Source organism: Opisthocomus hoazin, chromosome 8 (assembly GCF_030867145.1).
Source record: "Opisthocomus hoazin isolate bOpiHoa1 chromosome 8, bOpiHoa1.hap1, whole genome shotgun sequence".
NCBI classification, from domain to species: domain Eukaryota; kingdom Metazoa; phylum Chordata; class Aves; order Opisthocomiformes; family Opisthocomidae; genus Opisthocomus; species Opisthocomus hoazin.
In genome coordinates, this window is record NC_134421.1 from 68,107,992 (window position 1) to 68,133,698 (window position 25,707).

Sequence of the window (25,707 nt, forward strand, 5' to 3'; positions counted from 1 at the left end):
GCTAACCGCCAAACAGCATTCAAATCGTTTAGAAACAGAGGCTGGCTTGGGGGTATGACAACAGTACAGCCAAAACCAAGTTCAAAACGTTCTTCTTCTTTTCTTAATCTTCCTTTTACATATTAACTACTACTTGTGTTCAACGTTTGGCTATCTGCTGCAGGGTGTGTGGCTATGTAAAGTCAAGTCAGGTGTTTGGGAGGCAAGAAATATAGTGATATCACTCCCTGTATTATGTGGAAGAATCCTCAGCAGAATACAAGCAAACAATGCTATTCTTCAGTGTATTTATTTGGTAGGAAATGAATTCGCCATTAGAGACACGGTTCGAGGCGGTGTTTCCTCAGTCCTGTCGGAGAAATGAATCCGGAAAGAAAAATAGCTCTGATGGTGCCCATATTTATCAGGACTTGACTGAGCCGCATTAATTAAATAATGATTCTTTAATTGAAAATATGATGCGCTATATCTAAAGCTCTGAAAGACCATTACGAATTATTTGGAAGCTCCAAAAATACTTCAAAAATCAATTAAGTCACATTAAAATTGAATACAAATTAAAGACCAAAGCACCCATTCCTGTATATTTACCTCAGCGAGTTCAATGATCTCCGACTGCAAAATCTCTGCTCGTCTGCCAGATACAGACTGTGGCTTTTAACACACCACGTCAATAGATTGCAACTGCTTACTTCTGCTCAGTGGCTCTGGGCTAGAAAATGCTATTTTTCAGTGTTTACCCAGGGAGGAGGAGAGCATCAGCATTTAAAGGTATCCCCACAAATGGCTGTATTTGAAGCGCTGTCGCTAGGTCTGCCAGCAGCGGCCTTCACACGGCCTCACTTACTTATCACCAGGTAATATTTACTTCCCAGCTTCACCTGGGAGGAGATACACAGCCATTCCTGCCTTTGAAGAGCATGTGTCAGGTTAATTAATGAATTTCTTATCACCCCTTGCTCCAGCCTGCCGCCCTGCCAGTTGCCTGTGGCCCCACAGCTCCTTCTGACTGCTCTGGTTGGAGGGTTTGGGATTTTTCAGCTCAGCAGCTCTAAGTGTTGTCGGTGCCATTTCTGTCCCTCAAACGCAGCTAATTTGTCCACAGAAGACACGGCACAGGGCATACCCACCCTTGGAAAAGCCAACCTGAGGGGCCAGTGGTGGCTCTCCCCCTCTTCCATGGGCGCTGATGGCTTTTAAGGCACCTTTTCATCCAAACTTCCTGACGAGGGAGCAACTTTGCTGCTCTCAGAGTGTTGTGGCTATCAGATCTGGAATGAACTGAGAGCTTCCACAACACCCACCAACAGCACAAAGAGAATTCAGGGGGTTCTCCTCATTGCCTTCTAAACCCCTGACGATTCAAGCTCTTGTGGCCACACGCGCCCCCGGAGAGGATCCCAACATTCCTGTAACTCCTGTTTGTTTCGGAGCCTGTTTTCACTACTTGATTAAAACATTTTCAGGTTCTTCAACAGAAAAGTCCTGTTTATCTTTAAACCTTAATTTCCCTACTAACATCTTCTTCAAACACGTGGCACTTGAATACAGTAAACCCACAAATATAACGTTCCCTTTTCACAGGCATTCCTTCACATCTTGTGCTAAACGGTTTATAAGGGAGCCATATCACTCACATGCTAACTGAAAAATATCATTCTTAATTATCTCACACCTTTATAAATTTTTCAGGTCACCTCTCTTCTATTACAAAATGTATTCTGGATGCCTTGATTTTATTTCTAACCGACGAGGTGCAGAAAAGCTATGCATAAGCTCAGTCAATATTTTTATGAGGCTTGGTGCCTCCCCTTAGAGAAATTACTGAAGCTCTTCTAATGTCTACAACTAACATCTTTGCAGAAACAGTAATGTCTTTTCCCCTGCAGTCACAGCCAACAGCAACCTTTGAATTGCTGAGGGAAAGCCATTTTGAGGTTTGAGAAACATCATCCAGAAGGCACAACTTGCTGCCATCCTTAGAATATCTTAGTATATCCCAACTACAGGGAGTTCAATGCTGAATTACTGCAAAAATATTACTCCAGGGGCTCCCTCCGAACCTCTAGTCCAAAAATAAGTACTGATGTTGTAACGTGCACCTATGAGTTCACAGACCAGGGTTGCTCCAAGTGTCTGGAGCAATGGTGGTTCTCAGAGATGCTCTAGCAGCGTTGCAGTGTCTCTGCTTCCAGGCAGAAACAGAGGGCTGTGCAAAATGAAATAAAAAGAATCGTTAGCCTAAATTACGCAGCAGGTCCTAAGGCTGCTGTAGCCAGTATTGTGCAGACCAGTGGCATTTCATATTAGTAGCAAGCTGGAATAGCGTCAACGAATCCACGCTTTTCAGCGTATGCTAAGACAATTGTGAGCCAACAGAGCACGCGAGTGAGCTGCTGTCTTAATGAGCGGGAACCCCCCATTTTTGCCTTGATCTTGGACAAGCTGATTATCAGGGGCTAACGGCAGACAGATGAAACCCACGAATGTCAAAGGAGACCGCAGTTTCTTACAGGACCATCAGTCTTTGCTACAGTCCTAGACGGGAGGATCAGCTGAGAGGAACACCGAGTAGCTCCTCAAAATCTGTGCTTCCTCACAGTTTTGGTTTAGAGAAAGTTTGTAGTAGACTCTTGCTCCATTATCACTTGGCTGTGCCATTTCAGTTCAAAGATGATGGGCATCGATAGCACTTAACTGAGAAAGGGAAAAAGCGTAACACTGTGTACTAAATATTTCAACACCTTTAAAAATAAATAGATGAAAGAAAACCTGCGCATCGTTACTTAAATGACTTCAATGAAAAACTATTCCTGAAGAGCTTTACACATCTTTTGTAATGGCATTATGCTTTGCTTTATTTCTTGAACTTTCCAGCTCTGCGAGGAGTGTGGGAATTGCATACCCAGGAAAAAGTAAAACAAGTAATGTACATAAATTCCACACCCGCATTCAGCCCTTCCCTTTTCTTTCAAGTGGGGAAGTGTTACACTTCACATTAGCAAAACCAGCAAACTCTACAGAAATTCTGCCAATGAGCGCACTCCTTGCTCCTAGAAAATAAGGAAATATTGATGAACTGAAAGTGTATTTTTCTCCTAGCACGCATTCAGATCTTTAACATCTGCATTTCCCAAAACGACTCATTTTCTCCAGACTGTCATGATGTCGGCTGTATGTTGTGCCATCTAAGACATTCAAAGCACGGCAGTGTGTACATATTCCACCACGGGGTTCTCCGTGCAATTGGATGTAGTTCAGACTCGCATTCTCCCAGTTTGAAATGAGTGGACTTAACCAAACAGTACTGACGTGGTTAACTGCGGGAAACACAACCTCGGATCCCAGCCCCACCAGCCTTCAGAGCAAATCAGGAAGAAGTTAAACTGGTATCCTTGTCACGGACCAGACAGTGATAAAAATTAATCTTGGGATTTCTGTCCAGATTCATTCTAAACCTTGCTAGACATAGCTGTCTATTGAAATATGTATCCAAGAAAGGAAATTAAATAGAGAGATCTGCTTCCAAGCTGAAGCACAATGCCTATCCTAAATCAAATCTGTATCTGAGTTTTGCCCAGTTGTCTTACTCCTGGCTCCGACACTTCATCCCCAAAGGTAGCTGAGTTAGTCTCCCCCTTGCCCAGGTATTACATCTCAGAACGCAAGTTCTGACAGCCTTCCATGCATGAAAAATGGTAAATGTTTTAGCTCAGGAGATGATGTACGGAGCTTCTTAGAGGCAGTGAAAACTGGCTTTGGAGCTGCCACCAGGAAGATGATGGAAAAGCAGGTACGAACAGGAACCTTGATAAAGCCACACAAACCAAACTCATCAAATCTGGATGCCAAAACCCCAAACTCCCTCTCCTTCTTCTGCAATGCAGACCGAGTAGTTCGGAGTCAGCACCTAACACGTGATAAGCCTGCACGCAAAACCACACGCTTTAAAAAGCCAAGTGTCTACAGCTAAGTGCCTTGTGGAATGACAATTGTTCAGACCGTGACTGAGGACATATTCTCCCAGCACAACTTCTGCCAACAACTTGCTGAGATTAGAAAGTTGTTGGAAAGAAATTTATGGAGGAATTGCTTTCTGGAGTCATCTTGAATTAATAAATAATAGGTACCTTTCTGAGATAGCTGTTTTGAAGCCGTGTACAGCTGGATGAAAACTAGCACTATGGTCCAATTTATTTACCATTAGTTTCTTTCTCTCCCTCTCTCTTTTTAAGCTCTAACACACAATTTCAGACTACTCTGAAAGCCTCCTTAATTTGCCTCTGTATTGTGTAAAGCAGATGTCCTGCCTTCACAAACTGATTAGTAAGTGGTTTATATTATTCCAGTGGTTGTCATCATTATCGCAGAAATGTTGAGCAAGGCTGCTGTAGGCTGCTTTTGAAAATGTCTAGAATGCCAGACTGTCTGTTTCAGCAGTGATACAGGTGTGCAAAACATACTTTTCTGGAGAAAACAGACCAAATAATATTCCATGAAACAGCACATCATGTTTCAAGTAGAGAGGTACCTTCAGGATGACGGCAGAGAGAATATAAAAATAACACAGGCCCTGGACCGTGACTCAGAAAGCCTGGGTCTTATTCCAGACCTTGTGTACCAAGGTACTAGAAATTTGGTCTTTGACAATATCTTTTGTTGGGATAAATCTCAGATGTGTTATCCTAGCAGCATCTCAAACATTTGAGGCAGCCTTCTGCAGGACCCAGTCTTTTTCCGCCGGCTGTAACAGTCCCACGGTGGGAGAACACTTCAGACAGCTACAATTAAGTGGGGTGGATCTTGTCACGAGTTGCACAGGCAGCTCAACATTTAAATTAATTGTTTTTGTTGGAGAGGGCGAAGCAAAGTCTGCCTCTCTTATATGTTTGTTCACCTAGCAGCTGACCTTGATTGAGCTCTCTGAATACTACTGCAACAGAAATTAATGCTAATTATAGCTTGAAAAGATTAGATATGTTAAATCTGCTCCTAGATGTTCTGACAGTGTTCAAAGCAGAACGAAGGGTGGGTATTTAGTTGATTCTGAAGTCCTACTCACCACTGGCTCATTCCATTGCTTCCAAGCAGCTCAACAACTCTCCCACAAAAATAGAGCGCAATAGAGGTGACTACAAAGACGTATTTGTCGCAAGAACCATGATTTACTACTGCCATCATTGCAGAAACATAGCCATGCAGTTTCTGCTTCTAAAGACTGCAACATAAGAAGTTCCAGCTTGCCCACTTCTGGTCACAAACTGCAAGACTCACAACTGATAAACCAGGACTTTTTTTTTTTGGTTTAACACGACACAAATGGTTCTTACAGCCGGAGGAACTGACCTCTTCCCTTTTGTCAGCATTAAAATTTCATGACCACATTGTTAAACAGAGAGAACCTGTGTCAGCATAGATGCACAGAGTCACTGTGTTTGGAAGGGACATCTTGAGGTCACCTGGTCAAGCCACCCTCGGAGCAGGGCCAGCTAGCTCCGGTTGCTCAGGGCTGTGCTGATATTTCAGTACCTGCACAGGCAGTCCCCTCTGGATGCCCATTACAGTGTTTGACCATCACCATGGTAAAAACCTTTTTCTTTATATCTAATCAACATCTGCATTTCCATCCTCACAACTTGTGCCTGTTACCTCCTGTCCTACGTACTCAGTGCACATCTGGAAAGAAAACTCTTGCTCTTTTGTCTCTGTAACTTCTCAATAGGTCGCTGAGAACAGATTTCAACTCCACCTCCTCTTCCAGCATAACAAAGCAGCTCTTTGAGCCCCTCCTGGTACATCACGGGTTCCAGACCCCTGATCATCTTCGTGTCCCTCCACCAAACTCCTACCAGGATGCCAATGTCTTGTACCAGGGAGCCCCAAACTGGACCCAGTGTCTAGATGCGCACTGAGAGGTACCACAGGGAGAAATACCCACCCCTCATGGCGTGTTGCCTGTCCTTCCGCTACAACACCCCAGCACACGGTTGTGCTTCTGTGCCGCAGAGGTGCAAGGTGGGCTTCCATGCAACTTGCTGTCCAGCTACACCCTCCCCCAGGGCTTTTTCTCCAAAGCAAATGCTGCTCAAGCGCCACGGAAAGACACACGTGCACAAAAGGTCAGACTGCTTGCAATCACTGCTAGACTCCAAACAAACCTACAAGCACGGTGGATAAACAGCTGGACGATGAGACCAAGGGCAGAAGATGCCAAGTCAAAGCAAAGTGTGGCAACCCGTACCAAGGCTCTAGATCATTAAAAAAAATAAATCTAAAAAAAACCTAAAAAAAATCTGGACAATTTTTGTACCAAATAACCTGCCCTCACCTACAAAAGACACAATTCCATTATCTTGTCTTCAAACCTGATTTGACTCAGAAATACACAAACTCTTTTTTTTCCAAGCCAGTTCAGGACAACAGCGTCAGGACAAATCCCTCTTTCTTAAGACAAAGCAGCAGACACTCTCCAGCTCTCCCGCAGAAGTGAATCAAAGGCCTGCCACACTCCCCAGCTTTGCAGATTTTCAAAGCACAAACACCGAGCCAAGCTCAGCTTTTACAATGAGTCACGCGTACCCAGCAAACAGCTCACAGAATTTTTATCTTGAAGCCTTTCAAAACTATCTTAAAAAAAGACAAAGTATTTTTTAAAATGCTTCAGCAGAACTTTTATCTTGGGACTCCAAGAAAGCTTTGTAATGTAAAATCTCAACTTTTCTACTGCTACAGACAAATTTCTTCCCCATTTTAAAGACAAACAAGCTTTCCAGTTACAGATGAACCCAAGAATAACTTTAGCTGCTAAATCAAATTTCTGATCTATAGGAAAATTATCTTCAAAATGTGTCAAAGCAAGCCAAACAAACGGACTCCTGCCTGTGGAGCACTGGAAAACTTGAAGAGCAGTGTTGTTTAGTTAGGATTACTAACTTTCTTCAGAAAATTAATTTCTCAGCGGGAGTACAAAATTGTCCATCTGCTAATAAATCCAGTAAGTGCAAATATATATTTTGAAACGTTCCCTTCTCAGTGGAAATGTCAGCATTTGTTGTTCTTTTTTGGGTACTTTGAGGCACATTGCAAAAGGAATTCCGTGAACCGCTTCTGCTTTGCACTTCTGTCGTCAGCAGCTAACCTGAGCTACCTCTCAGGACTGCCAACAGAAAGCCGCTCCCAGCACTCTTCCTAATCTGATTTCTAACCCCTACCATTCTGTGATTCTGTGATTTGTTTCTAGATCAGTCTGCCTGCTGATGAACATACGCACACGAGTATACGTGTTATAAAATACACACAAACAGCCACTTCCACAGAGAGCATACGCCTTCTTGGCAGCCAAAATTCCAACCCTGTTCATTCAGGACTAGCAGAAAGCTGCTTTTCTCTAGACAGCCTTCCACCTTTAAACACCATACCTTTAATAAAAAAAAAAAAACAAACTAACAAACTGAAATTTGAAGACTGCTATAAAAAATTTCAACATTTTCGTTACCCTTTTGTTCCAAAAAGCACAAGTACCCAGACTAGACATTTCAGTGCAGCCATTAAAGCAGAATGCCTTTCGAGGCAGAATTCTATGAATGCACTCTGGCTTATAAAAAATGTATTAGATGATAGCTCTGAAAAAGGCTCTGAGGCGTAACATGGTCTATCATGTTGTGCATGCATGAGTTAGCTTTTACAAGATCAGAACCAGAAGCGAAGATGAATGCTATTCGCTGTAAGCCCAAAGCTTTGGAAGTTCAGTATCGCAGCGCGTGCGGATCAGCACTAGAGCTATTTTTTTTAAAAGAAGCACATTCTTTAATGAATCGTCCGGTTTTTAGATGTTGGGCACATGTCTGTGCCCACCCTCGGTTCCCGGCTGTGTGGAGCCGGGGCTGCAGCAGACGGGGCAGAAGGCAACTGCCCGCTGCCCGGTTCTCCCCGCTCAGCGCCCGCCGAATTTGTTGCGAGAAGGTCAGCGGTGTTCTTGTTAGCGGGTTTTAAAAACTCAAATATCACTTGACGGGCAAAAAGCAATGACTTCACACCGGGTGTAAAGAGGAACAATTCTGGCAAGGACTCATCCACTTACTGTCAAAGAAAATTACATACAATTTACTATTTTGACATTCTGGAGTGTGTTCGATGCATTATTAGGATTTGGAGGTCTTAAAGAGAAGCAATTCAAATGAACATTAAACTAAATGGTTTTTCTTTGATGAAATAATGATAAATAATAACACAGATAACTTTGGTTGTTTGCAAAATAGCTTGTTCATAGTCAGTTGCCCACATTATTATGAAAATATCCCGAAGCTCAGGACAAAACCTTGTTCCAACTGCTAGATGCTTTACTGAGCTAACAAAGAGTTGTTATTCTTATTATTCAAATTGTTACATATATTACATGAAAACATGCCTGAGCAATATCGCACGGAACCCTGAGAAAACATGCATTTCAAAAACGAGCTCTGCATTTTGCCGCTAACTCCAAGCAGCACAACACCGTGGTTGACAGAGTCCCAGCGTGGCAGTGTCCCCACAAATGGACCCTCCTCAGACGTCTCCTCGGTGTTTTCCCTTCCAAACCAACTGCCCTGCCCCGCCACCAGCCCGACGTGCCAGCCGTGACGTTCTGAGCAGCTCTGAGTAATGGGATCCACTAATGCTCAGCACATGGAGAAATTCCGCATCATTCTCCGCGCTAAAAATACCGCCGGCTGCCGCTAGACCCACTCAGCGGTGATGAATAGCTGAAGGGACGAGCAGGTCTCTAAATTTACTCCGTATCTGACAGCCCTTCAGCAGATACGGGTAATGGATCCTACTTACTCCAAACTACTGTACACTGCGAGGCACCTTCCCACCGCGTGAATATATCCGCTCAGTATGGGCTTCTTAATGATCGCGATTTTTTTCTTCCCCATTAAGTCAAGCTGATTACACATTAAAAAGCTGTTAGTAAATTTTGAAACATGTTACTAATCCAAGCAAAAAAGGCATGTTTGGTCTTCAATTGCACCTCCAAGCTTCTATCAGAGAAGGTCTCAATTGACTTCTAGGGATTTGCCTCGAGTGCTGAAAGCGTGCGCATCTTATAAATGCACACAGCTAATTATCTTCGATGACTTTCGCTGATTCCCTCACTTAACACACGGGTACATCTTTTCTGGGTATACAGCATTATAGAATTTCATCTCCTGAAGGTCATTTTGGTGACTTTATATGATTTTTTGTGTGTGTGTGCATTTTTAATAAGGTTCCATTTCTGAATCGAGGAAAAGAGCATTCGATGAGACAAAGGGTATTTACTGCATATCTAGGGATCTCCAGATTGGCAATTATATCATAATTGTTTTTAAATTCTAAAAAAGGGGGTGGAGTGGGGAGGTAAGAGATAATTAAGTCACATGAACAGGACCCAAATTGCATTTGCTCTCAGTTTTGTTGTGCACAATATCAGTTTAATTGAATCATCTGTAATTCTTCTCACTTCTTTTTTTTTTCCCAGCCTGCAGGAACGCACACAAGACATTCTGAATGAGAGGCTGGCTGGCAAATTTCTTCAGAACTGAGATTCCAAGAATCCATAGGATGTGCCAGAAGAAAGCAGATGAGATTATACACATCTGTGCGTGTGTGAGCGCACAAATGTGCCAGGGAGGGTGGAGAAGAGGGGTGGCCTCTGGCAAACCGATGTCTGTCAGCCAGCGAACCTGGATTTCACTGTTACTATGTCATGGTTCACCGCCCAGCAGCTTTCCGCGAGCATCAGCTGTGCTGCACGCACACGGGCACAGGCGCGCACACACACGTCTGTCTCCTTATACATCCATACTGGCTGACTCCCGACAAACCAGTCTGTCACATTCACTGAATCACTGAAACAACGGAATGGGCAGAGTCGCTCCTAACTCAATTAGCAATGCATTTTTTTTTTAAATAATTGATTTGAGCAACACTTGCTCCTGTGTTTTTAAGAGAGAAAATCTTCGTGATTTAACTGGCTTTGGCTAACGGAAAAGACCCTCGCTGATATAAAATCAAATCATGTTGCTTGCAGTTAACACTGGAATTACAGAAGAAAGCTAGAGAAATAATAGCAGTACCTAACCCGTAATGTTCCTAGTGCAAAAATGAAGGACTTCAGCATATTTGGGGGCTTTTCCAGGTGAAACACCACGCCTGAAAAACCGCACTGCTCATTCTTAAAGACATTTGCCCCAAGTTTTCTCTTATGTTACTTCTTTGGTGCTTACATCCCCAAAACATTCGCACACACCCATACTAAACGGCCTTCGTTACAGCAGTATTTGGGTGACTCGTAAGCTTGATGCATTTATCTTGATGTTACCCTTAGGGACAGGCAAAGCATAATTCAGCCTTTGCAGACTGAGTGACCCGATCAAGGTAATAATGTAGGTCTGTGGCAGAAGAGGGAAATTCATCTGGATCTGCTCAGTCTCTTAACAGCCCCACCAGTAACCACCGAATACTCCATCCCTGTATGTTTTCATTATGAAATTATGTATTTGGCTTTGGACTGTGGCCATTCTCTGTTCCCCAGACAGTAAGCAGGAACCCAGTGAAATCTTTAAAATAAAAAGCACATTTCCTTCCTTTCCCTTCAAGTGCACTAAAGATTCAGGGAATATTTTTACTTCCCTACCTAAAAACATTTCTATGAAAATTTTGCCAGTTATTGGATTGTTTGATTCTCTATTTGGTGATAAAAACCTCAGGCCAAATTTTGCTCTCCTTTACACCCAGATGACTTTACAAGAACCCCACAGGTTACAAGACTTGACCAGACTGAGCAAACAGGCAAAGGAGAAGAGGCAATCGCTACCAGCTCCGCCAGCCTCACTGCCACGGGCAGATTAACACCGCTTCGAGCAATCCTAGAAAACTCTGCAGAGCCAGAAGTCCACACCACAAATAGCTTCTGGGACAAAGGCTTATTGAAAGTGACACCTTTAACGACCTGGCTATTTATAGGTTTCAAACCTAGGACAAACAACAGATTCCTTGCCAGCTGCTTGTGCTTAGCACTGCCTACCATACGGGGAGGGTGGAGGAGGAGGTCGAAGCATGTTTTCACCTTTAGCCTCCGCTCTGGGCTACGGAGCGAGGGCTACCTGCTGAGCAGACCGATGGTGAACAGGATGACGTGCAGAGCCTCCCAGCCTGCCAGGCGCGCTGCCAGGCGCGTACCAACAAGCTGCGTTTGGAAAACAGGAGATCCTGGAGTGGGTTTTCAGCAGTGATAAGCACGCCCAGTTCAAGCTAGATCCAAGGTGCTCGGCTCCCAATTAGCCATCTGAAAGATGCAGTCGGGTTATCAGAAGCGTTCGCCACAAACAATCCCAACAAGATCAATCGCGTCTGCTGGCTGCCGAATGATCTGTAAGACTTGGTTGCTTACTGAGGTGTCTAAATGCAAACCATCAAATGACAGGCTCTTTTGAAGCTGAACCTTCTGAGTCTCATTCCCTAAACCCTGAAAGAAATGATTTGACATACCTTTAGTTATAACAAGAGAGCTCGAGGTGCAAAGAATAAACTTATGGATGCTCCTGCACTCTAAACACCTTGAGGGCCGATTCGCGCAGATACTCCAATCTATCAAACCCCAGCATAAAACTGCTGCCGTTCTCTACAGCTGATGTGCAGAAAATATTCCTTCTACACTAACAAATATCCATTTTTTTCATTAGACAGGTCACAGGCTAGCAAAACCTCGGCAGACATCACTGCAAACACTCTTGAGGGAGAACATGGGATGGACAAAACTCGTCTGTGCAAGGAAGAATGACTGGAGCGAGTGGTAGTTAGAAAACAGCTGCAAAACAGGGCGTTAAGTCAGCTCCACTGCAGGCAAAACGAACAAAGACTTTTTGCTACACTCTAATACACACACACATAATCTGACCAGCTTTATTAGAGTCTTTTGAAATCGCGACCCTTCTAATACGAGGCAATGTTGCTCGGTAAGCAACATCGACAAGAGCCCAAAAATGAAACAAGCACGCGTCTATGTCCTTCAACAGCAGGAAATAATTTGCCATTTTACTTAGCTGAATGAATTTTACAGTGAATGGGAGAATAGAAATGATGGGTTCCGAACTCAAGGATATATCCACAGATCCCACTTAGAAGGGGAGGTATGGAGTACTCTGTGTATTTCTATGTTTACGTACATGCATAAACATATATATACACACAGACATATATATTACATACGTGTGTGTATGCATATATATTTACATCAGGACCCAGATTCTAAATTATGACAACACAGTCACCCTCTAAAATTACAGTCAGAGGAAAAAAAAGATAAAAAAGAAATAAAAAGTCATTAGACTTGGTTACAGTGCTAGCTCAATCAACCTTAGATACTGAAAACAACCCTTAAACCCTCCAAACACTTAATAGCAATATACTTTTTAGTGCACAATATAATGAAGGATTGAAGTTTAAGTGGAGCTGGTAAGACAATGGTGTTAAAACAAACAGTAATAGTGGGCAGGATACACAGAATGTCAAAATAAAGTGAAATGGGAAAAGAAGTCTGCCTATAACAAGTTATGTTAATATTTGCTTTTGCCTTTTTTCTGCAAGTTGATGAAGATGCCGATACAGATCATTAATGCTCTTAAATTGTCATCACGTTAATGTCAGTAGGAGTGTACGAGCTTGTTTGGTCATATCATCACACAATGCTACTGAAGTGTGCTGTGCCTTTTTTCTTTTTGGATGTCTGGTTTTGTTCACCCGTGACCACCTTTGTCCTTTTCATCAATCATGACAAAGATGGATGAGGGAGAATGAAACGAAGTCCGAAGACACACCTGCTGCATCAGGTCCCCGAAGAGTGTCGAAGACAACATTTGCAAAGGGCCATTCACTGGAAAAACAACAAATACACTGAAACCCCATAAATACTCCCTTGTTCCCCTTTTCTGTCTCTGTTCTGTCTTCTGTTCTGTTCAGTTTTGGGCCTCTCACTACAAGAAGGACATTGAGGGGCTGGAGCGTGTCCAGAGAAGGGCAGCGAGGCTGGTGAGGGCTCTAGAGAACAAGTCCTGTGAGGAGCGACTGAGAGAACTGTGGCTGTTTAGTCTGGAGAAGAGGAGGCTGAGGGGGGACTTTACTGGTCTTTACAACTCCCTGAAAGGAGGTTTTACTGAGGCGGGTGTTGGTCTCTTCTCCCAGGTAACTAGTCATAGGATGAAAGGTAAGGGCCTCAAGTTGTGTCAGGGGAGGTTCAGATTAGATATTAGGAAAAATTTCTTTCCTGAAAGAGTGGTCAGGCATTGGAACAGGCTGCCCAGGGCAGTGGTGGAGTCCCCATCCCTGGAGGTGTTCAAAAAACGTGTAGATGTGGCACTTGGAGACATGGTTTAGCAGGCATGGTCGTGTTGGGGTGACAGTTGGACTTGATGATCTTAAGGGTCTTTTCCAACCTATAATTCTACGATTTTGAAAACAGAAAGTACTTCCTGAAAAACTTTTCATCTGTGGTAACAGGGTTCCTGATGATTTACAGGCTTTGCAGACTGCTGCAAACACTCCATATCTCACCCAAGAAGAAAGAAAAAGCAGCAAGCCAAAGGGTGATCACTGGCTATGGAGTACCTGGGGGCTGCACTGTGGCTGGAGCAAGAACCCCTGGTATGTTCAGGGAGCCAAGGAGGCAATTCACGGCACATGGGAGCAGGTATGTCTGCAACAGGCTACACCTCTGCTCTCAGGCTTCACAGAATCACAGAATCACAGAATGGTAGGGGTTGGAAGGGACCTCTGTGGGTCATCTAGTCCAACCCCCCTGCCGAAGCAGGGTCACCCAGAGCAGGCTGCACAGGACCTTGTCCAGGCAGGTCTTGAATATCTCCAGAGAAGGAGACTCCACAACCTCCCTGGGCAGCCTGTTCCAGGGCTCCGTCACCCTCAGAGGGAAGAAGTTCTTCCTCATGTTCAGACGGAACTTCCTGTGCCCCAGTTTGTGCTTCTCCTGTGCTCCTGGAAACAGAGAGACAGAGCTCCCTGGGTGAAAAAATGTGCATTTTGCAGAGATGCTTCTAGCCTTGGTGGCAAGATCATGATAGTCACAGCAAGGGACAGCAGGGACAGCAGAGGACCACTGGGAAGAGCAGGCTGCAGACATGATGGAAGGACAGAAACGCCAAGAACCAAAGCGATCTGCAAATTTTGCAGTGACCTAGAGAGCTACTCTGCTGACTGAAAGGACTTGGCCCACAAGAGTCACGGTGAACAGTGGAGCTTGGTTAATATCCCATTTTGGTTTCCAGTCCTTCTTGTTTGCTTATGTCAGTTGAGAAAAAAAAAAAAAAGAAAAAACAGGCATTTAATATACATGCTAACAAAACATGTTTTTTGAATATCAAAGTTTTGGGAATGCTTGCTTTATGCAGACAACCAGCAGATCCTGACTGACTTGAGCTCGCATCAGAGAGGCATTAGCTAGCTGAGTACTGAACTCACCACGTGTCTGCTGGCTGCCATCAGCAGATGTATTTCATAGGTGTTTGGCTTTGCTCACCCACATCTAAGCAATTCCATGATTTAAAATCAAAGCTGATTGACTGAAACAAAAAGTTTGAAAAGGTCTCATTTTACAAGCTTACTGCAGAAAAATACCTTGTCTTTTAGGAAGCAACTGTTAATATGCATAAATGATTTCCCCATTTCAGGAAAAGGTGAAATCTCAAAGTGCTAAGAATTGCTTTTGATGGTCCAGAAGACATCCCTTCTAACCCCATACACATTCCTAACTGTAAAAGCCTTAATGAGTAAAGCATCGTAATTCCTAATTTTAACCTTCTTCTCCTCAGCCCTGAGGTGAGAATGCAAAAAGAACACCAGCTAGTATCATCCAGTGTCTAGGAATGCCTCTTCTCTACGATATGCTGTACTACATTTCATGACTGTATTCATTTGCCACCTTTTTGCTAAAAGGTGGTCACACTACCCTCAGTAACCCTAAGAACATCCATATTAAGACAAGCACCACTACAATCCAATTTGAGAAGCCTAGTAATACTGCACATCTGGATCTCAACTGTGGTTCCTCACTCTGCTTCAAGAAAATGTTCATTACTTTAAAAAAAGATTGCTATGCTTTTAGCACATTCATCATCTCTAGAATTGCTATGTACAGGACAACCCTAGCATTTTAAGGAAGGTGAAGTACCGCCGTAACTTCAGATATGCCATCAGAGAAACATCCAGTCACAACCCAAAAACCAGCTCGTCTCTGCATGTAGCTCAGTGGGTAGACGTTCTCATCATAAAATACACGACCAGTGATGGTACTATCTGGTATTCCACACAAAACTTTCTGGAGTGTAGAAAAATCTGAAGCAAAGAGAGGCAGAAACGGTAATCAAGTTTCTGTTTTCGAATTACAGGTTCTTTCTAACTGGCTGTTGAGAAACAAGGGAAAGTGCCTGGCTGGCAGTCTGCAGTGGTTTAACCACTGCTTCATTACTAGTATGGGACGCAGCGGAGCTGGATTAAGTGATTTTCCAGTATAATTTACTTCTGCTACAGAGCTCTGCATGCAAATACTTCGTCTTAACTGTTAAGGCCTTAAATTACTGTTATGATAACCACTCACTCTTCTTAAAACCTGATGCAATTTCCCAGGTTGCTCCTGACACCGCTCCCATATCTCCGGCCTCTAAATTCATTACTCATTCTTGCGGTGTTTCTCCTGCTGGCTAGGATTATCCCAGAGAGTCATTTGGCTATGAGAAAGCAAATGAACTTGAATGAGAGGTCGAAGGCTAAGACTGACATAAGCTGTCTTGGGTAAATGACAAAACTCAACTTCATCTAACTATTTCTCCAGAAATAAGTAGTCACTGCATGGACAGAGCCACCTCATCCACCCCAGTCTACCTTAGAGCAGGGCCCACCAGACCCTCACAGCACTCAAGGAACCAGTTGCTTGGGCTCTACTTTCTTTCTTTGTCTCTTCTTCCCTTGAAGGTCAAGGTTTGCCAGGATACAATAAAACCCACACTGGGTCTGCTAGCTACGACAACCACACCTGTAGGTATGACCAAACATCAGACAAATGAACCAGAAATTACAACTCTGTGGATGCTGCTCCGAGAAAGGCAGAAAAATGATTCTATGTGGATTGAGCTACTCTTCTGTAGATAAATCCTTCTGCCTCCTTGAAGCAGCCAATGGCTAACTCATGATGTGCAAAAGCTCCTGACTGCAACGGAGCAAGAGCTTGACCCTTGGTCTGGCCAAGGTGGCTGAAGCAAAGCTGAAAACCACCACACATTGCAACCAGGCACATAATTCTCTCAGCCTTTCTGACTCAAGATCAAACTGCTCATTTTCCAAGAGTAGAACCAAAACTCTTGTTCACCCATGATTTTCAGCCAGAGGCAGCAGGAAAAGGTAAAGGACAACAAAACGTGAAGACTTGTTGACGTATGCCTCTCAGTAAACTTCTTTTGCCGTAGTATCACTATTCTTTCCAAAAGCTCTGAATTTAACTCTTCCAGTTCCACTGAACTGACAGAAGAAATACAGGCCTTCCTCCTTATGATCTTTTCATTAACCAATTTAGTTGTTACCTTCTGTACACTGAGGAAAAGTGTTCTCACCATTGACAGCCAAAGAATGACTGTGCTATATAACTGTTGTTTACAGCACACTGTTTCTCAGCAGTGGGAATGGGAAATCTTCAGATTTAAAGAATCTCTGTGGATTATAGCATGTTATCCGTTTCCTGACCGATTGGCAGAAGATTATAATGGCTTGCAGCAATATAAAAGATGCAATCAAATAAATGAGGGCTGATGCTAGAATTAACTCCTTCTACACCCTGAGCTTTTAGAAATCATTCATAAAGCACTGAACACAACACTATCTGAACATAAACACAGCCTCAGTATACTTTGTTGGCAGTGACAGGCGAGATCAATATTGGAGACCAAACGCCAACAGTAAAAGGGTATGTCAGTCAGTATTTCACTGACTAACTGCCCTTATCTGCAGCTCTCATGCTTCACTGGGTGAAAATACAGCCATTGATCTTAGTGCCACAACTCAAATTCTTCATATATCAACTATTTTTTTTCCCCCTTTTCAGCTGAATTTCTGGGCCACTACTTATTTTTATGATCAATATTTCTATCACTCTCACATGAACTACGCTTTTATTATATTAACCTTTAAGTACAATTTTTAACATATCTGTTTCGTGTAACGTCACATGTTTTAACTCAACATCTCTTTTACAAGTGTCAGAGCTACAGCTGAAATTCAGGTTTCTTAAAAGCATTCACAGCAAATCTGCTCTGATTAGTAGCTGAATCCACCCGAAGCAGCGCTCTCCAGAGTTCTCCGGGGTGGCGGAGCTGTGCTTTCAAGGATTCAGTTTCCCTTTCCAGGAATTCACAGCTCAGCTGTAAAAATATTTCTAAGAAGAATAAGAGTTTTTCTTAGCAATCGATCTGAGTGCTTTACCTGAAAGCATTTAAGTGGTGGAAATTAGCATGACAAAAATCCATCCATGCAGACAGTCCTATGTTTGTAATTGAAAAAAACTGACTGTTCTGCTAAACAAACCCGAGTACTCGGAGAGGGCTTCATGTACACAGCCTATAGGATCGGTCTCCTGGCTTGCTTTCTGGTCTGGGCTGAGGCACTCCACCTCTCCGAATTTCACTTTTCCTGCTTGCAAGTCAAAGATATGAAGGAGAACCTACTGTCATTAGGTCCTTTGGATCTACAAATGAACAAAACCATATTCCAGAAGCAGTAAATGCAAATTCTCTGATCTACATTACGTGCTCTGTGAGACTATTCATTAATAAACTAACTGAAGTTAAATGTACTGAGATCTTTAAATGAAAAAGCATTAGATGGACAATAAAAAAATATATAGATGTTGTAAAACATATTACTATCTTAGGGAGTATGTTTTAAACTAAGAATTTGAGGGAAACTATTTAAAAAACACAATAAAACTCTCTCCCTCTCTGTTAGCATAACGTAAAGCTGTCTCATCGAGCTCATTTACTTGACTTAGTGAAAATCACAGAAAACTATTGCTCATGTTATTAATGTCCATCTTGAAACTAATATAAACAAGGTAATTCCTTGATTATTCGATTAGCAGAGACAGAATCCTTTAGCTATGTGGGCTTTACCGATCCAGAGCCTTTTTCGATCTTGCTTTAAGAACCATCAGAAACTAAAATCAGTGAGACACTAAGTAATGCAAAGACTGTTTCATTTTATTTTTTAAATTATTATTATTTAAAGTTTCAAGCATATTACGCGAGGAGTACAGTCTGAATACAAAAGTTTATGTCTCCCAAAGGAAATTGTTCTACCCCAAAATGTTTCATCGGTTACTGCGTTGCTCCATCATTATCCAAATTGTCAAAGCAATTTCATTATAAATCCCACATAAAGTAGCACTAAGGGGTAATGGCAAAATGGCTTTGGTCCCTGTAGGACTATCTCAAGAAAAATAATTCCAGGCAAAGAGAAACAACGCTTTGTTCTCGTGCTGTGGGAGGGACGTTTGTCTTTCTTGGCTCTGGCTCCACGACAGAAAAAACCCCACGCAAATGGGGACTGCCTAACTCTGGGAAAACAGCACGCTGCACACGAGTTCCTCCGTGCAGGCATCCCACAACAAGCATTTAATGGTAATGGGATAGACTGGAGCTGGATATGTAACAAGGCTTAATTTCTCAGATACAGAGAGAGCTCTTCAAGAGAGGAATGCAGCGGGAGGACGAGAGGGTGGAAGAGCACGTGCCCACGCGCCCGCGTGCACAGACGGGTAGGACGGCAGCGCCTGTTCGTGGATAACCTCTCGGTTACAGCCAAAATTTTCCTCTAGCTGTCAAAAATTGTGTATTTAGCCTTAGTATATAGACTTCAGATAGTAAGACGTCAGGGCCGCTTTCTCCAAGGGAAGATAAAAAGGTATAAGGTTAGGGGATTTCCTTCATAGGAGGGAGAAGTCGTGAAAATACTTATTTTTTAATTAATTGTGCAAAATTAAAATACTAATTCCATAGCATCCTTGTACACTGATGGAGAGGACAAAATATATAGACCTTATTTACGCTTAGAAACTTCTTTTGGGGGGAAGAGGGGCAGAAAAGGGAGCAAAGTAAAAAGGAAACAGAAATAAATAAGAGGGAAGCAGCACTCTGCAGGAAATGCCCTCTCACAACTGCACTACGCATCAGATTGTCCATCCCCTGGACAGCAAACAGTTTGGAAGAAACTTCCAACATTTAGCATATACAACGACAATAAGCGATCGTGTTCCAGCTGATGAACACAGGGAGAGTCAGTAAAGGGGTCGCTGGGTAGGGGAATCTTGGTTCTATTTCTGGCTCTTGTAGCAGGAAACCTGTGCCACAACCGAACACTGTGAAAAATGACTACAGAACCACACAAGGGAATTTCTGAGCCTTACTTAACACTTAACGAAGGGTTTGAGATTCTTGTGTGAACACCACCACAACAGCAACCAGCATTATTAAAACAAATCAAAGACCAATTTGTATATGGCTGAATTATGACCTTCATGCCATTGTAGTTACTACATTTTGTTTCAAAGATATCTACTGTCAAGTTTACAAGTTACTCAAGCTCACTCTTAAAATGTAACATTTTATTAAAATGCACTAATTAAATCTGCCAGATTTTAGGCCATTATTACCAGTTCTTTACAAAAATTCATTTTATGGCAATGCTCCATGCTGCAGAAAGCCTCAAGGTAAAATGAAAATTGAAGTGACTGGATCAATGAACACCAGATCTTAAATGTGCTCTGCAGTTCTGAAATCTCTGTGCCTCATCAATTCACTCTCGCAGTCCTTTCATCTCCCATGATGGAGACACAGGATTTAAACCTGAGATTAGGGGTAGCACTGTAGTCTAGATGTAAAATACACCACAGCTGGTGGCCACCTCAGTATACCAGGCCATCGTACCAGGCAATACTACATAAATAGTAAAAATTAAATGTGTAAATGGATTAGCTATAAAAACGTCTGGTTTTCTTCCCATTCTATACAAAAAATAAGTAACATGGAGAGTAGGGGGAAAAAAGTCTCATCGGAGAAGGAAACTCCTAAATTTTCTTCTCTATTCTGTTGCCCATCTTTGGATGCCAGTAGAGGAAACCTCAATGCCTTGATCACGCTGTCCCTCAGCCCCGTGCTTCTCCCGCAGACAGCCCCATCCCAGCCAAGAAGCCAGGAGAAGCACACAAAAGCTTCCATGATGTTAAGGACAGTGTGGCTGCATCTTCCAGAGGACTGATGGAAATTTTTCTGTTTTCCACCCAAGGAAGACAGACATTTCATTTTGGCACAGATACAGATTAAAAAAAAAAAAAAAAAAAAGGCAAAGAAAGAAGACCAAACCCGTTCTTCACCCCAGTTGTGGTGTACACAGTACAAGTGTCACTTTTCACGTTACTCTTCCTGTTTACAGAGAGAGAACAAGTCTGAAACTCAACCCCAGATACACATGTTTTTCTGGACTAGGATGTCAGAACCACATTCAACATTTTGCAAATCAGCTTCAGTTCAGCTCTTGGTATTTTTGAGTCATTAGGACTTTCCCTTACTGTGCTAAAAAGCCTGGTATTCGTTATGGTTGGCTCCGCCATAAAGTCGAACTAAGAAAAAAAAAGCACATTATAGCTATAGGCTCCAAAAATGGGGAGCAGATTCCTTGTTGGTGATAGGAGGGTCACCATAGACCTGGTACTACACTATTAGTTGGTCCACTGCAAACCACCGTGACTTCTATGTGGCTATGGACACATTACTGAATCTCTCCAGAAGGTCCTTTGCCCACTGCCCTGGACCTGCCGAAAGCATCAGCCACTGGTGATCTCCACCATTTACAGCAGCCAAAGAGCACCTGATGAATACAGTTTAAATACGAGATCCATTGGGGGAGAGAGGAGAAAAAATCATTTCTATCTAACCAGTTGACACTGTTCATCAAGATACTCCACCTGATCCCTAGAAGCACAATTTTAAATGAAAAGAGCAGCAATTAGATACCAAGTGGCATGTGGCGGGTCACTAACCAAGAGCAGATTGCAGTGAACCAGAGACAGAAAGGAAAGGCAGATTACAAACTATCAATAAAACTAACATGACTGTCATTACTGATGGGATTAACTCTCTCAGCCCAACAGCAGCAGCAAAAGGGAAAGCTGATATTCAATTTACTGTCAACTTCCCATGTGCACTTGTCACACCAGACGGTCGTTTTGCCAGTCTTTTTTTGCTGGAACAAATATTTCGAAGAACTAAGAAACAATACTTCAAAGGGAAAAAATCAATTCTGACAGTGGCAAATACAGGCCTCTGTCACAGGTGATAAGAAAAAGGACATTAAAAAAACCCTAGATATTTATATCACAACACACAAAGCACTTCTATACAGACATGACCAATTTGAGTTACTTTATTGCATAGGTGATGGCATATGTTATCATTTTTCTTGCAGAGCAGAAAAGATACTTACATTTCGGCCTGTGAAATGTGCTATCACCAAGCAGGTTGGAAGGAACCGTAAACCGTATTCAATTTTTACGACCACATTTTCCTGAGTCTGCGTTTCACACACCCTAAGCAAAGGGCGAGCACGTAGCGTTTGGAGGATTTCACGTCTCTGGTTACTGGTTTTCAAATTCATTGAAAAGAAGCCCATAATGCTGGTGCTAACGTTTGGTCGGGGGGGCACTGAATTTATTACATTTCCTTTTTAAAATAAACAAGTTTGAAACCTACTCTCATGCTTATATCTAAGAATCCTGGAATACTGGAATGTGGAGAACATTCTGTAAAATTATTTCTCAATGCAAAGCATGGAGAGGAAAACTGAAATCCCTTTAATTAGTTATTAACTTGCTTTTTGAGTAACACATACGCAGGGGTTTCAATTGTATTTTCTTATTGTTGGTACTTGTGAACACTTGTGGTTCATTGACTGAGCCTCATTACCCCTGGAGATTGTTTCTTCATCTGTTTGTCAGAATTTAATTACTGGAGCACAACCGCTGATATAAGGACGTTCATGCAAGAGCCTAACATTTTTCTTTTCTCCATCTACAGTAGGTAGCTTTATTTCCCCTCCAGAAAACTGCTCTTCATCAGCTTGTCACTGCGCAGAACAACAAATTCCGTAAGCAAAGGAGGGGTCTCTCAGAGACACGCGCACTGTTCTGCAGCCACCTCTGAAAACCTGCTTTCTCGACCAAACAGATGAAGAACTGAGCAACTCTTGACCTTCAGAAGCAGAAAGGCAACGGCTCTGTTGCAGCCACCGATTACAAACTCTGTTCTCCAGCTACACCACCGAAGCAGAAAACCCCTGCAAGATGCAAAGCAAGACTACGTGCGTCAGCAAGGCATCCCGAGCCGACGTCGTGGAGGCAGAAGCACTGCGCTGGACTGCTCGCTTGCTCTTCATCAGCAGTCTCTGCCCCAGCCCCCAAAGACGACTCCTTACGGATTTAGGCCACCGGACACTTTCTGTGCAATTCCTGCGGACCTCTACAACTGCAAAGATGACTCCTGATGACACCTCTGAATGATACACCCCTGTCTGCACATTCAAATACCCAAGAAATCAAAGGCTCACGGCTTCCCCTCTTTTCACCGGAGGAGAAATCCACAGGCTCACAGCTCACCTAGCAGTCGTGCAGCTTGAGTTATTACCTACCAATATACATCACAAAAATGAGGACAAAATATGTTTGAACTTGCATAACATGTTTCAACTAATGGTGTGTGTTCAAGGCTTGAATTTCCAGATATTAGACAAAGCACAAATTTTTATCAAAGACCTCAAAAAATTATTTTCAGATAAGACTTCCTTCATAAGCATACAATAAACCAAATATTTTACTGTATTAACTTCTCCTCTCTAAATATCCTCAACTAACAACACCCACCAATCTGTAAAGAAGTAAACCTATAGAAGCTTAATGATATTTCAGAAAGACAAAACCATTCTTTAGCCACTATTCTGACCGTCTTCTAGGTAGGACAATCCATTTTTACCATTTTCTAACACACATACAAGCTTAACACAGGAAAGCCAGCGACAGCATTAATACATCTCAACAGGGCAAAGTGAACCTTTTGGCATCCAGAGACACTACAGTTTATTCTAAATTTTCTTTAGCATTTATTGCGGAAAAGTATCTTCTCTCAAACTGAATCCAAACCAGTGTCTTGTCCCTCTTTTACAATCTCCATAAATGAGAATGGTCTCCTCGTATTGCTGTTTTAATGGCACTACTTAGCAGCATTCTAGGGTGTAGAGTGGGACTCAAGAGGCTGAGAATCCTATTTGAATGCATAATAAAGAAGCATCTGAAGTTTTACTAGGTTTATTAAATTGTTTATGGCTATTTCAACAGTAGCTATTAAATTAACCATCCTAAAAAAAAAAGATAAAAGAATATGTAACACTGGCTATTATCACAATTTTAATATGAGTCTAGCAATAACACTATGCTTTATTTTAAAAGCTCTGACTCTCAAAGTCCTATTTATACAGGTATCTTGACTTTCATTTTCATACAAAATGCCTGTAGAATAAAGCTTGGAGTGACATGAATTGTTAAGGTTCAGATATTAATAGGTAACTAAAAGCGATGCAACTGTTTTTAAAAAAATCTCACTTTTTAAGCCTCTGCAAATCTTGCAAAGGCTGATTCATGAATTTCAGAGTGGCTGCACTGACATCACCACTTCAAAGCTTTCTTTTTTTCGCCATCTATCTAGACTACAAAAATTAATTTCCTGAATCTTCTGAGTCATTTCATTTAACAATTTCAGAAGACAAACAATACAGACAGCCTTTCCACTGCCCGCTGCGGCAAGTCAAATTGTGCAGATAAACAAAACAATTATCAGGGCATGCAGGAGGGATAGATTCAAAGAGCCGCCTTCACTAGTTCGTTAAAAACACAATCAAATTAACGACCAAGGAGCCGTCTGCACTACCTGCTCCGGCTGGCCATTTGCAAACACGAGGATGCGACGTTCTTCCCTGCCACCAGCTGGGCTGGTTGATCCCCGCTTCTCCCAGTGTTGAGCAGAGGGCTCCCAGTGCAGACCCCGCACGGGCACGGGGCACAGCGTGGGCGGGAAGGGGACATCTCGGGGTCCTCTCGGCTTTGGCTTCCATCGCAGAGTCAGGACAGCCATGGACCCGCACAGCCTCATCGCCACGGCACAGATACGCCCATCCACTCTCAAAGGGGGGCTGGGTTGTTTTGGTTTTTTTTTCCCCAGGGCTCATTTGTTTTCTTAGTATTTCAACCCACATATTTGTGTTTCTTCCAAAACAAAATGATATAAACTGGAAACATTTTTCAAAATTCTCATCCATGCTAATTACTGATGCTGAGGATTAGCATTCTGTGGCACTTCAGCTTTACTTACTTTCCTTAATTAATGTCATATTTGCAAAGATCTATAAAAACACTGTTTAGGTAAATCATGTGCATTCATTAACTATTTAAAGCCCATGTCTGTCTGTTTTTTTTTTAAGTATTTGGAATGCCTCTTGCATTTCCTACAGACAACCTTTACAGCCTCAAGTGATCTGTAGGTGCTGAACAAAAATTTCACAAACTGTTAGGACAGCAGGTGCTCTTCTGTTGCGGTACAGAGTAACGATGTGGAAGTTGCACCATGCAGTAACACCATCTCAGCGGTTACTAAAAGGGCTGTGGGGCCTTGCTCTGGGCAGGCAGACAAAGCAGCTCTGATATTCTCTTCCTGTACCACAGAGCACCGTCCATAAACTGAAGCTGTCTTTTCCAGGCACCTTTTTGTAAACTATGCAACGCAGCGCAGCGTATGCAGCGACAGAGGAATTTCTAAAAGCTGAGGCATGAAGACATTGCTATCGCAATGCAATAAGGTGTCTTTCTGAAGCCTGCCTACCTATGCACAGTCCTGGGGTGTGCTCGGCTGCTACAGTTTTAGCACATGCCAGTAACCCAGTTAAACCACAGGAAACCCTTGCTATTTGTCCTGGCCTGTTCAACTTAGAATAAATGTCAACATTTCAATAAATGCTTTACTTGAGAGGGTTAACAGCTGGTATCGCCATGGTCCCACTGCGGCTACGACATCACCAAGTCTCTACTTCCGTACCCTTTTTATACCAACCCCATATTTTGTCCCTGCTTGTTGCAGAAATGCATTTTGACCACCGCCACCGCAGACTGTGCTGCTTAAACAGCTGGGGCCATGCGAGCGGAGAGGCTGTGCCGGACGAGGAAGGAGCGACAAGCCCCGCCGGGAAACACGCCGTCAAGCAGGCTGGTCGTGCCGGCGACGACGATACCGGCTGCATCTGGGTCACGGAGCCGCAGAGCAGCCACAGGCCCGCGACGCACTCGTGTGCAATGCGAACCCGAGCGACAGGTCGCGTGCGTGGGGCACGCACCCAGCTCGGCACCACTCATGCTCCCGACTGCCCCACGGGTTTATTTCATTTTTGAGGTTTTTCAGGAGGAAAAGCTGTGTGTGCTCCCCACCTCTGCCTGGGACAGGGACACAGATGGACAGAGGAAGGAAGTCACACTAGGCAGGTCCCTCTCTCACCTCAAATTTCTGCCTCATTGCAACGGTAAACAAAAGTCTGTTAAAT

At 43.0% G+C, this 25,707-nt stretch overlaps 1 protein-coding gene across 17 annotated transcripts in view; it reads right to left on the minus strand.

Annotated features, from left to right (window-relative positions):
• CELF2 (CUGBP Elav-like family member 2) overlaps positions 1–25,707 on the minus strand; it is a 571,124-nt gene that overhangs the window by 158,555 nt on the left and 386,862 nt on the right. The window lies entirely within an intron of this gene.